Here is a 12,690-nt window from a genome sequence, read left to right on the forward strand (position 1 = left end):
ACCTGATGTGTATGTACCTTCAGAGTAAAACTCTTGAAAATCTTTTTTTAAAAAAAAGAGTAAAAAGACATTTTTGGAAGTTTTTCTAGCATATACTGTATGTTTAACAGTCTGAGTTTAAAATAAATAAATAGAAATTCCCTCCACTCATAAAATATAATCACTTCAAAGTTGTCAAGAATACTTCATGGAGGGTTTAAGGGGCAGTATTCACCTCTTCAATGGAAAGATGACAATTTCACTTTTAGCCTAAATGACCTGTTTAGATCGGTTCTCCAGAAAGCCTTCAGGACTGACATCAAGAATTGGAAACGTGGCATGTGAGCCTAAAGCTGTTTAAAAGGTGAAGGCTAACATCCTGTATAACCTGCTGTTTATTCTGCAAACCACCAATCAATGTGAGAGGAAGAAAACTTTAAAAATAGAAATCTAAAAGTGAAGAAAAAGGAGGAGAAGTTTACCAGAGGTCATGAAAAATGGTCTTGCTGGTGGAGAAATCCAGGGATTGTGCAGGCTAAATATAGAAAGAGAGCGGTCTCTGTAGAGTGTGGGTGGTGCTAATCCAAACTGTAGGTGGTTATATGCATTTCATAACAAACCCCTTTACAGGTCAGTAGTTGCAAAAGCTGTGAATCTCAGAATCCTTCGATTTAAGGACGTGCCAGGACACATTTAAATCATAAATTTTGTATAAAATAGTTTAAATAAAAAGATAATACACACAATTTTATAGTAGCTTAAGAATTGTAGCATATGTGTGGGTGTCCAAACTTTTTACAAAGAAGGACAGATTTAGAGGAGTATTTAGAGGTATTTAGAGGAGTATTTATGAGGCTTAACCACTTGGCTAGCATTCATTGAACTCTTATGACTTTAAATGCAAATGAACTATTTAATAGAAATTTCATTGTAATAGCATACTTGATTACTTCATGAAGAAAAACAAAGTTTTATCCAAATTAGTGTGAATTTCCTATTTAAAGGGCATATTCCATGCAAAATCAACTTTTTGGAGCTTTGTCAGTGTATGTCAGTGTATGTCAGTGTATGTCATCTTTTCCACCTTGTAAATCACAAATGGTGATTATTGCGATGAAGACTTCTACCTCATCAACAGTCAAATCCCATGAACTCTTCCTTTGACTTCAGGTGACCATTGACTGTATAAGATAACTGGACTTAGTGGCCCCTCCCCCCTTGCATTCTAAACAGGAAGTACCCGCTGGTTGAAAAAAAGCCAAAATCTCATTGAGTAAAAACGGCTATTACTCAGTCATTCTATTTGTCAGAAAAGCATAACACTACTTCCTCTGCTACTTTTTTCTAACATGTTCTTGCTAATCCTGATTTTTTTGATATATATATTTTTTTATGTAGCATTTTCGATGGGTGACGTCACATTCACTCTGTCCAGTTCTCATATAACTTCAATGGGTAGCACCAGCATATCCTCTGCCACGTGTCCTGAAGTCTCCTTAAGGGATTTCTATTCGGTTTTGGCTAAAGGAAACCTTCTTAGACATCTTTTTCCTATGATTCTGTGAAAGAGCTGCTGAAGGTCCTCCTGTATTAGAGTGGAGTGTGGACCCATATTGGAAGAACTGACATGTACTGGTCTCTAAACTGTAACGCCATGAGGCAGGGAGCCTGGCCAAATGATGCAATGAGGGAGGCAAACTGTATTTCCCTATTGGGCAATACAATGACAGGCTCTGGGTATGTTTGATGTGGTCCAGTCTGGATGCATGTTTGATCCCAGTCTGTCTTTGACCGCCCAAAGCTTATGATTGTAAGGACGCATATATGCTCTTAGGAGACCCGAAGTGGATCCTGGTTATCCACTGGTTCTGGACTGTTTACCACACAATCACCACCTGTTCCAAAGACTCACTCTAGACTAAAAAAAAAGGCCTATACTCCCATGCATAGTAATATGTAAAGTCAGTTTTCCTTTTGGATAAATGCAGTTGAGATTTGTGATTCAGTTAGAAGAAGATGGTAAAAATATAGCTTCATCATTAAAATAATACATTAAAAATACATTTTTTGTGGTTTGCAGCACAAAGTCAACCCAATTCAAACATTTCAAAAGAAGGACTTTTTCTTTCCTTTTCTTTGGAGACTTTTCCTGTTTTATGTATTTATTTATTGGAGAGCAATATTGCCAATAATTCTATTTGGACTAGGAGAGTTTTGTCTCTCCATACTATTTTCATAGCTGCATTTATCTTTCAACTGGATACTTTTCATTTCTTTCCGTAGAACAGAAATGCATCTAAATACATTTACCAAACTTACTGTGAATTCATGATTTGAAGACCAGAAATAAAAGAAAGTGAATGTCTGTCTGAAAAAAAAAACAACTTTTTGTCCACATTGAATCTAATGTTGAGTCTAATTTTTCTTACATATTATTATTCATTAATAAATGCCCAACTTCTATATTCAAATTTTTTAAACAGGACAATAATTGTTTAAGTTATCTCATTTATATGAACAAAACAGTGGATTTGATCAGAGAAATTAATTTGTTCATTTTGTTTATAGTCAGTTAGTCACAGATGGATCACGCAGGTTTACAACGTCTTATAATGGAAATGAGCCAATCACAATCAAGAAAGTGTGGTGAGCCGCATATTATTGAGACTGATGACTGGTAGAAATTGAATGTGGGGCGCATTTCATCCACGCACCGGAATTTGGACATGCTTTATTTTAGATGATGTAGAATACAAGAATCCAGGAATATCAGTTAGATGATAGATCGTTGTGTAATGAGTGTACTTCATGTTTGTTGTTTCAGTTTCTGATCAAGCATGGTGTTTTGCTTCTGTTTCTACTCAATTAGACTGCTTACACCGGTTTTTAATTGACTTGCTCGTCATTAATTGTCAATTTCTTGCAAATTGTTGAATCGCAGTCAGTTTTGTTCCCTTGCAGCCTTTTATGTTTACGTTTGCGTTACTGCCTATATATATGTTTAAATAACTTAAAGGTTTAAGTTCATCAGGTTTATCATCTGTTTTTTTTCTTTATTTACAACTTTTAAACAACCTCCAAACAGGACAATTAGATACATTATTTAATGGACAAAATTTGCTTTCAGAATAACCTTCATGAAAACGTCAGAGCTTCTCCAAAAGCTTTCATACACAGTGGATGCTTTCAAAATTAAATGAACATGCAAAAGCTTTCAGATTTTTCATACAAACTAAGTTCCTGAGTGGTCTGCTTTAGCTCATTTGGAAACACTTTCTACAACTAAACCGTCTGAACGTGTCATGGTCAGTAGGGGAGACAAGATGTCCAGACAGCTAAAAGTCATGAGAGTCTTGTGGTTATCCCTTTGATAATAGAACTCAACTGGTCTGGCAAGAAGAGCTGTTACCAAAATGTTCAGATTAACTGAACTATTGTGAGGAGAAAAGGTGACAGCAGTTGTAAGTCTCTGCGCACACTCAAGCTGTAGGACTGGGTCTGGAATGTGTTAGGTGAATCGAATCCGTATGTGCGAGCTTTTGTCACGTTTGCAGCCATGTCGGTGGATTAAATGGTGAACTAAAATGATGTCAGAGCAAATTGTCTGCACACCCATTGACAGTAAATGAGAACTGGACTGAACAACCCCTCCTTGCTTACATTCCAAACAGGAAGTACCCACTCATCCCAAAGACTCCTATTAAGAAATAAATAGCTATTCTTCATTCTATTTGTCAGAATCTTTTACTAACATGTTCTTGGTAATCCTAATTTTTTTAAATAAATTTTTACTCTAGTAAAAGTTATTCAAGCTGTAAACTGACTATACAGATCCTTCAATCAAATTAGGTGGCCTCATGTCGAACTTTCAAAGTGTTTGATTGACAGATTCTCTAGAGATCACTTTCAGTGGAAGGGTCTTCTAAAATGCTCACCCCTGATTGGAGAGAGTGGTTCTCACAGAAATGTAGACGGGCCAATCACAGCTTACTGAGGATGACTGGTTCCAACATGGTGACAGACGTATTGCGGAAAAATGGCGAATGAATTAACTTCATTTGGTTGGAACCGGAAACAAGGCACTTTTTATGGGTGACGCATTTTCACACGCGATCCGTGCAGTTATACATTATACATTCATTGGGCGCACCGGATTATAAGGCACACCATCAATGAATGGTTTCTTTTCAAACCTATGTCATAAGACACATCGATCTGTAAAGTGCGTTTAGCGAGACAAAGGAGTGAGAGATAACTTCGTCAACCAGACTTAATTATCTACCTTTACAGTAACTCTAATACTTATTTGCAATACGCCACACGTTGGCCATGTTAGAAGTGTTAACCATGTTAGCATTTTCACGATACCTGTTACTTCCAATCTTGTTGCCAAAAAAAATATACAACAACATTTTTTTTACAGTAACTACACTAACTCCCAACCTTGCTGGTAACACGTTAAAAAAAAACCGTCCGACACCAGTACATGTTAGCCATATTTGCAGTGTTAGTGTAATTGCAATATTTGTAACTACTAACCTTGTTTACAGCACGTCAAAAAACAAACTGAGATTTGACAGATGAGAGTCAAAATCGCTTCAACACAGCCAGAAATAATCCATAGGCATATATAAAGCGCTCCAGATTTAAAAGCAGATTTTTGTTTTTTGAGGAAAAGATGGTAGTTTGTTTTTTTGACTCCACTTTATTACAGCTACAAGATCAACCAAAATCAACTGCAGTCCCAGACACTGAAATAGTATGAGTTACTATAATCCTATTTGTTGCGCTGACATTTTTAGCCTTTTTTACAGTTAAATACAGTCCTCGATGTAATCGTGTGTTTCATCAAAAGAATCAAAAAAGAAACAATTGCATGCATACATGTGCTGCTACTGCCTTTACATCCTATGTTCAGAAAAGTTAAAGGGTATAAAAATATCTGCCAGAATGAATGTGTGGTGCAGGAAAAAGTGACGGATGTCTTCTGTGATGCAGCTGTATCCACCAGCGAGCCCCAGTCACACTCAGGGAGGTGCCCTCATATTAGGGACATAACTAGCAGTTTGGAAAGGGCAGTCTGGCGGAAGTGGAGATGCAGGGAGACGCAACATCCCACAGCAGAATACAGGGCTCACCAGGGCCTGGTAGGAGGCTCAACTATGGACTTTTATGCTGTAATAGAACTAATTGTACATTTCCGTTCAAATGATTAGAGTGTAGGTATCACTGCTTACTTTTTAGGTTGGTGGACAAGTTGGTAAAATATATCTATCTGACAGCATGTGTTCATTTACAAGGCTGGTCAGTTAAGAGCAAAGTCTGTGAAGACTCATTCATCCAGGATCCTTCCATTCCAGAAAAAAATGGTCACCTGAACTTTTTATTTACTTATTTAAATTTGGTTAAAAAACTAAGTCCATCTTTTAATGTTGATGAATCTTGACTTGTATCTATTTATATTTCTCATAAAAGATTTTGCAAATAAAGATGCAGCTCTACTGCAGGAACTGCGTCTAAATTACAGTTGCTTTCATCGATACTTCCATCTATCTCTCTGTGATCCAATTTGTAGACTTGCCGTCTTGCTTCAGTCCAAAAAAATAAAAAAATATTATATGCAACAAAGTTACAGGAGCTTTTTATTGTTGCCTCATTGCAAATAAAAATGATCTTGAGGAGAACGATCAGATTCTCCTTCATGTTGGTTTTAGGCTCCACCCACTCATCATCAACACGTCACAGGCCAAAACTGAGGTCCTGATTGGTTGATCTGACGCATCTTCCTTACCAAAGTTCAGAAATTTGAACTCTATGATTCAAGACAACAACTGAAATTCATTGTAGGACCTCTGATGGCATCTGTACATTGACTAAATGTTGAATTAAAATGCAAATCCCGTTTGGCCAAGCGTGGCTTTAGGATATGTGCAACATTGGTTACATTTTTTACTTGTGCATCAAAATAAGAATCCCCCATTCAGGATTAGAACAGAAGCTGTTAGTCAGTGTTTAGGCTAAATGTTCACTCATGCTTTCAAAAATCCTATTTTTAGAACTGGGTCCAAACTAACCACAGCAACACAGATGTAATTATTTCAGCAAGAGCATTTTCTAATTTTAGAGGAAAAAGGGTTTTGGTTGTTTTTGTTGGTTTCTAATAAAGTCAAAACGCTTTCAGTTCATCTAAGACTGTAAATGGGTCTGTGTAGATTTTAACCCAGGAAGGGTAAAAACAACAACAACAACAACAACAACAAGGAAACAGAAAACAAAAATAAGCATAAATGTTGTTTGAGGCACCGCTTGAGACACCAAATTAATGTTAGACAGAGAAGCCAACCTATATTCCACCATCTTGGACTGGTGAGGTTCTTATACACAACTAAGTCAATCCAACCTGCTTTTGTTTTGAGTATACAATTAATGTTTGCGTTGATTCAAAAACCCACTCATCATGTACACCTAACAATCTGAACTCGTCCTGCTTCACCGGTAATCAAACGCTCGGAGCAGAATGCTGATCAAACAAAGAAGGCTGCAGATTATATTATTTCTGTCTGTCTGGATGCTGATCAGCTGGGGAATTAATAGTTGGTTCAGAGCTGCTTTGTGCTGTGATTACCATGTGCCAGCCAGGATAAGCTGCTCCTAGCACCCACAGCACTTCCTTTCTTTGAGAACTGTCTATGCATGAGGGTCAAATGTACATTATGTGATGTCAAAGATGCTTCATATGGTCATAGTTGTAGGATTAACAACAAAAAACAGTTTTGTACAATACCATCCATCCATTTCCAGAACCCATTTTATCCACTTTTGGGGTCACTGGATTGCTGGAGCCTATCCTACCTATGCACACCCAGGGGCACTTTAGAGACACCAACGAACCTATGAAGCATGTTTTTGGACCATGGGGGAAGCCGAAATGCACGGAGAAAACCCATGCATGCACAGGGAGAACATGCAAACTCTACACAAAAAGGTCCACAGCTGGGATTCAAACTCAGGCAGTGTAAGGTCAGAGCGCTAAATACTACACCACCGTGCACCCCTGAGATCCAAAACATTGACACATTATCTCACAATTTGTTTCTTAACTATTCAAATTAATAACAACTAATAACGGCAAGAATGTTAAGATTGTCTTGTGTATTTAATTGTAATGAGAAGAAAGAAAATGAAAACGTTCCCGCCTTCGTTTGGTTTAGTCCACACTTTATTTATTTATTTGTTTTTTTAGTCCACAGTTAAGACTAAGATTGTGGATGCTGCTCATTTGAGGCAGGCGTTTAAGATCACCATCAACTGGTATCAAAAATAGCACCCTACATTGATAAGTGCTTTCCCCTCCCCTCTACATCCCATTTATCCAAAAACAAATTTTAACATATTTAGCAGTTTTCCACATTTTAAAAAATTTAGTTCACAATTTGTTCCCTAACTATTCGGTGGGCTTTCACACTGTAGGTGAACCACACCAGGGTTCAATTGCAAGTAAACGACCAAAACGAATCAGGGTTTGCTTGCTAGGATTTCACCAGCTGCCAAACAAAGCAGACATTTGGAAGGTGCCCCCACCCCCACCTGCAGAGACAGTAGAATCCATGTAGATATCTTTTTCTGAAACCTTACTTTCACAAACTGACAGTGGTGTTGTTGTTTTTTTAAGCTGCAATGAAGTTATAAAGTGCTTGCTAAAACAAGAGTTTCCATGCCAACCAAAAAGCAGTGTCACCGAAGAACGTGCTTTTTCTAGAGTAACACTTTGGTGCATTCTTGCAGCATCTTTTACGGGTGCAGTGACTCATGGATAGCATTAGCCAAAGTCAGAGGCCCTTTGTAGCTGCATTAAAGTTACTTTAAGTTCCTCGGAATGTCAGGCAGCATGATCTTTATGGAGTGGGCTCTCTATGGTGGATTAACATGGTTTCAAATGTCCTGTCTTTGTTCACAGTCTGTTTGATGACGGTTTAGTTTCAATTTTAGTCTAGTATGGAAACAGATGTGAACATCATGAAAGGTTTTCCAGTCTTGCTGCTTCAGAGAGATAGTGCCACTTTCAGTTTCAACTCTCGTAAACATTTGCACAAACGAAAATTTCAAAGTTCCACTCCAATCATCTTTGGATCTATTGTAAAATTCCCTGTGGTCTTTTCCTTATGATGATGCTGTGTCGTTTTATAGGACATGGTTTCTGCAGAGCGACAAGAGTTCATTAGAAACTCCCTTCTGATATCTGGGCGGAACTGTTGGCTAGGAGTAAGTCTGTGTCCCGTCCCCTTCCTGTTGCTGAGAGCTCTCTGTTTACACTCTCTCCCGTTAGCTAACAGCCCCCGCACCCCCAATCTAACAATAGCAGGGCAACAAAAATGTCGAGCCATATTGGAGCTATCCAGCTGTACAGTTTTGAGTCACATGCCAGCTCTGACGAGGAAAACGAAGACACAAATGGATCTAGTCGTCTACAAATGATGCAACAGAATAAAACAGAACTTGTAGCCTCCCCTATGTATTTTCTACGTCCCAAATACGCTCAGGATTTTTTCATCTGCTCCTGATTCACAACATCAGAAATGAAGACATACTTAGAAATGTAAGTGTAAGTTTAATTTTCTTTACACATCTCCTCCATCATAAGAAAGATTCCACAAGAACATGTTAAAAACACCAAAAAACATAATTTACATCAGAGTGGGTCTTTAATATAACAAATAGTTCATTTAAACAAATAGCTCAGTTTGTGAAACATTGTTGTCTTGAAGGACCAGATTGGAGGATGAGTGCTTTCAGAGGAAGGAGGGTAGCTGATCTCAAAAGTCCATACGGGGACATTCCACACCGATCCGAGAGGCAGAATCGACAAACACACATGCTCTTGGACTCGGTCTGTAAAGAAACAGGAAGAGAAACATGTCTGCTTTCGTATTTCATGCGATGCAGCATTTTGCAACCGGAGTTGTTCTCCTTCCACGTCTCTGCAAAGAGATCCATTTACAAAATGACCGATTGGTAATTTGATAGCCGTTGAGCCTTACAGCAACAGGAACGGGGATATTTTGGGTTTTGTGCACCTCTAAAGCTCTTTTCAGAAGATTTTTTTTAACAGAGAATGTTTGATAAATGGCATTGCTAAAGTAAAATCCAGTTAGTTTCCATAGAAATAAACCTTTTACTTGACACAGTGTATTGGCATAATGGAAGCATGATAGACATCTCGCCACATAGGGCCCCACTGCCCCGTTTACTGCCTACTCCATGAAAGAGTCCTTTTATAGCTTTGAGAGCTGCATATGTATATGACACTTTACTGTCTAGAGGGGTATAAGCCTTCCCTCTGTGTTCCTGCATGCACCACTGTGAGTTCATGGGGACTGTAGGACTCTCATAAGAACCTGAGAAAATAGTATGGGTTATTCTGATTGCAGTCAAACACGGTCATTTAGGTCAAATGTAGCACACTGCTGCATTGAAACAACATAAAATGGTTCTGTAAATATATTTTCTTCATAGTTTTTCTTTCTTTGTGTCTTTCTTCCTTTTTTTGCCTGACCAGTAAAGGTTCTGCACAAGTGTAAAAAATGATTGATACTATAGATCAGTGTTTTTCAACCTTTTCTGAGCCACGGCACACTTTAACCTTAAAAAAAATCCCGCGGCACACCAGCATCCAAAAATTTAAAAAAAGAAGGATAAACTCATAGTCTGTATTGATCTACAGCCCCTCCGTATCTCACATGCATTTTTGAGATAATTGTTGCAGAAAAAGCTGGAAACTGCAGCTGCTTTTTTCTAAAAGATTCAATAAAAGTTAAGTTAGAAGATTTAAAAATAGTTTGATGTGTGTTCGTTGGTTTCAAGACGTCTAACGACAGATCTCCTTGTGCCCTGTCACTCTCACAACCCAATGCATCATGGGAGATGTAGTGCATAAAACGGCCGGAGATCGGTTTTCGGAGCTTCATTGTTTTGTTCACTTGTTCCACGGTCTGATACCGGATTCTGTGGAAAGCTACAGCGCAAAAGACGAGCTTTAGCTGGTATTTTTGTTAGAACTGAGCGACTTTACGAGCTAAATCGGGACAAGGAAGTGAAGACTTTAACCACTTCTGATTGGTCAGACTGATGACATGTGATTAAGCCCCTCAAGAATGATTAGTGGAGACAGTCAAAGGGACGGGACTTTTCCCAAATACAGCCGGAGCTGCGGCTGAATCGCGGTACGGTCATTCTTATCAAAATGTCTTTAATAAAATAAAATAAACGCAAAGAAAAAGTATTTTACGATCTTTTATATTCCTAACTCCTCAGTGTTTTATCAGGGCCTGTTTGGATGAACACAGAGCTGAAATCCTGGAGATGGGAAATGTTTTTAGATCAGTTAATGAGGGCAATTTTCCACGGCACACATGACCATCTCCCACGGCACACTAGTGTGCCGCGGCACACTGGTTGAAAAACACTGCTATAGATGATTGAAGCCGACGGCTAGATCCATGTACCTGACCTATGTATCTGACTCATGGTTTTAAAAATAAAACCATGAAATGATTTTATTTTTAAGCTACCATAAAACAAGACAGCGAGTTAAACTGACCGTATTTTCCGCACTGTAGGGCGCACCAGGTTATAAGGCACATTAAACAGTACAAAAGAGTCAGAGATAAGTCAGTCAGACGGACTTTCTTAATTGTGTCAGTAAAGTAGCTCTAATTCTTCTTCGTAACACTGTTACTGTGACTACGCTAACTCCTAACCTTCATGGCGGCTACATGTCTGTTCTATCAAACATGCTCCGCTGCGTAAACATCTGTATGTTTGAATGAAAGATATTTTTATAATTGAACGCTTATTCATAGTTTGCATTAGTGATGGAAGCGTTACGTGAAAGGCTCTGATCAAGTGAGGTCATCGTTTTGTACAAGATAATCATTTAAGCAACAACGCTCTACAAAGCATTCAACTAAGCGTCCTACAAAGCATCGTAGTGATCAAAGACATTCGATGCGTTAAAGCAGGAATGTCAAACTCAAATTCACAGATGGCCAAAATGAAGCAGTGAAGTAAAGTCATGGGCCAAACTCAATATTCATTGAAAAATTAACTGCAATTGATATGTTATGTTTAACCTTTTCATGTAGTGTCGTCTTATGTTATATTCTTTCGTTACAGCCACGTCAGCTCTAAACACAAGACAAACAGGTCTGTCCTTTTATACTCATGAACAGATATTCTGCCTCCCGCCTGTCTTCAAAGCTCCTGTTTTCCATCTTTCATTTGGCCATTTTTGTGGAGGGTGAAAATAAATTGTCCAATGTGACTGGAGCATGGCTGTCAGTGAGTAACAACAGAAAAAAAGGAGCAATTGCCGGTTTTGACTGCGCGCCAACATACTAGCAAAGCATTGTGGGATTTGTGGGCGGCCGTGGTGCAGCGGTAGGGCGGTCGACCCATGATCATAAGATTGCAGGTTCGATTCCCGCCTTGCACGCCCATGTGTCGAAGTGTCCTTGGGCAAGACACTGAACCCCACCTTGCCTCTGGTGGGAGGTTGGCGCCAGTGTTTGGCAGCGGAGCCGCCATCAGTGTGTGAATGTGTGTGTGCATGGGTGAATGGGACTGTTACTGTAAAGCGCTTTGGGCCTTCGTAAGAAGGTAGAAAGCGCTATATAAGTATAAGTATACGCCATTTACCATTTGTAGTATAAGCGGAACAGTATCTACCACGGAACAGCTCTAGTGCACATTTGACATGATCTTGCGGGCCAAATAAAATTACACTGCGGGCCAAATTTGGCCTGAGTTTGACTCATGTGCGTTAGAGCATAAGCGGTCAACAAAAGGTGTGTACATCCCCGGCTCAACCACTCCAACTGGCATTCATTTCAACTGAGTGAACAGGTGAACTTCATTTATATAATCAAAGATATCTACTCAAGTGACACGCCCAGCACGCAGGTGTAAACAAAAACAATCACTTGCCGTCAAGTGGACAGACAGTTTTGGCACCTACAGTCTTGTTAGTAACACGTGAAAAAACTGAATGACATTACTGTGGCTACGCTAACTCCCCATGTTATTAGTAACCTAAAAAAATCTGTTTGAATTTATAAGACACCCAACCACACACAAAAAAAAGACTAGCTACGTTTCCATTGCACATATGCGCAAAATTGAACGAAATTCTAAAAATGTTGAAAAAGCAATTTATTATCCTGTCTCCATTAAGTCACAATTATGCAAATAAACACAAGCCAACTCATGCGATAAGTCAGTCAAAAACGTGGCAACGGATGTGAACAATACTTGGATTTACAGCAGATACATTCAAAGTTCTGCCACAGCACTAGTGCTCATCATCATCTATTACATTGGCGTCTTATTCAGGCCATGGAGCGGCGAACCCTTTTACACGTGGGGGCCAGGATTCAAATTTAAGGCTTTCTCGTTCTAAGGCAAGAGCGCTAACCACTACACCACTGTACACCCCTAATAATTCATTATAAAGACGGTAAACAAGACTGCACCGTTCCTTTCAGAACCTCCTCTCCAACACGTACTCCAGATGCCCACAAACAAAACATAAACTCAGGTGTGTGGAGGAGGAGCCGTGAAGGAGGGCCAAAAAAAAAATCAATTTAAGAGACGAGACGGGCAGCCATCAGTCCATAATTAGAGGAGGGAAATCCCAAAACCCCCCAGAACAGGCAG

This window comes from Oryzias latipes, chromosome 20 (assembly GCF_002234675.1).
Source record: "Oryzias latipes chromosome 20, ASM223467v1".
NCBI classification, from domain to species: domain Eukaryota; kingdom Metazoa; phylum Chordata; class Actinopteri; order Beloniformes; family Adrianichthyidae; genus Oryzias; species Oryzias latipes.